Below are 1633 nucleotides of genomic sequence, written 5' to 3'. Positions count from 1 at the left end.
CACAGCGCAGGCGCGCGGATGCCCACGGACGCGCGGACAGGCGTGCCTGCGCGCTGGTCCCTGGGCGCCAACCCGAGTGTCCGCACCCCGGCCGGCGCGCACGTGCAGACACGCGTGCACGCACGCTACACCGCACGTGCGGATCCGCGCGCGCTCTCACAGTTTGCACACGCGCCGCGGAGGAGGAGCCCTCGGAAACCAGCAGCGCGGCCGCTGAGTGATGCTGTGACGCGCAGACCTCTCCCATTCCAGGACGGGGACACGCACACACTCCTGAGTACACATGTCCAACGCAAAAAAAAACCCTCCAAGGGGAGGGGAAATGGGCAGTTGTCCCAGAAGGGGACAGGGCTCCGGCATCCGGTGTTCCACCTCTCCGGTAAGGGTACGCGAAAATTTGAGGCCTCGGCTGAAATGGGCGAGGATCCTCAGAAATTGGGGAAGCCGTCCAGGAGGCTTGAGCTAATCAGGATCGGCACTAGGGGGCCCCCAACACCGCCTCGGAGCGAGGAAAAAGGCAGTGGAAATACTGCGGGTTCTGCGCGGGGCCACCCCCACGCAAAGACACTGCCTTTGTCTGCACAGCCACTCCGCGCGCTAGCCGCGCCCTCGCCAATACATAGGCCCTGCCCCCACCGCGCGGTGCCCCTGCCCTCTTTCGCAGCAGAGACCCCACCCCCACCGGTGCTGAAGCCAAGCTTCGCTGTGCCGCAGAGGCCCCCAGCCTCTCCTGCGTGAGACCCCTCCCGCTTCTGTGTCTCCGCCTGGCCTAGATTACGAACGGAAGCAGTGCCTCACCCTGCAGCCCCAAAGCTGGAAGAAGCTTGTTCTATTCAATCAACCCCCAAGTATTTGCGCTTCCTCCTTGCCTGAGTCGGGGGCAAGAGGTGGTGCCAAGCCTGGTAAGACCTTGAAGGTCTGCTCAGGTCACCTTGGCCTGCAGTGTAGGGACCTTTATTTCCGGAAGCAGGGACAGCTGGCAGACGTGTGTGTAGGGAGAACAAACCTGTGAGCTTGGATTCTCTGAGTCACTTACGTGAGGGAGCTAGGAGCTCCAGATCTTTTTTGGCTAAACTGACGCTACTTACAACCCACCATCCGCGGGGATTGGAAACGTGTGGCCCTCAGGCCGAATTTGGCTGATATGTCTAATTTGGTAGCATAGGTTTTAAATTTTTAAAATTTGGATACCTTTGGGCTGGAGACACCTTTTACAATTGGCTACGGTCCCTTTCCCTCCCTATTGTATTATGCCCACCCGCTTCACTCATTTTCATGAACTGCCTGGCCTCTAAAGAATTTGTTTGCTACCTCCAATTCAGCTACCAGCACCTGATTCCCATTTTTAGATGCCAAAACCAGGTTCACCATCTGGCCCGTGGGGAGATGTATTCCTCCTTCCCGGGTGCCAATCCCCACACCTGGCCCCACTGAGAATGGTTCTGCTTGGAGACCAATGGTCTCTTCTGCCACAGCACTTTAAATGCATTCCAGGCACAAGCCCAGAAGCTTCAGCAGCAGATGCCAGCCCGGTGTCAGACAGCAATCCTGACTGTGCGTGTGTATGAGCCCACACAGCTTGTAGACTCCTCCCTGTGACAGGGACAGCACCATTTCCCAAGTGCCTAGATCG

Source organism: Galeopterus variegatus, unplaced genomic scaffold (genome assembly GCF_000696425.1).
Source record: "Galeopterus variegatus unplaced genomic scaffold, G_variegatus-3.0.2 Scaffold3407, whole genome shotgun sequence".
In the NCBI taxonomy this organism is placed as follows: Eukaryota; Metazoa; Chordata; class Mammalia; order Dermoptera; family Cynocephalidae; genus Galeopterus; species Galeopterus variegatus.
This window is presented reverse-complemented; position numbering follows the sequence as displayed.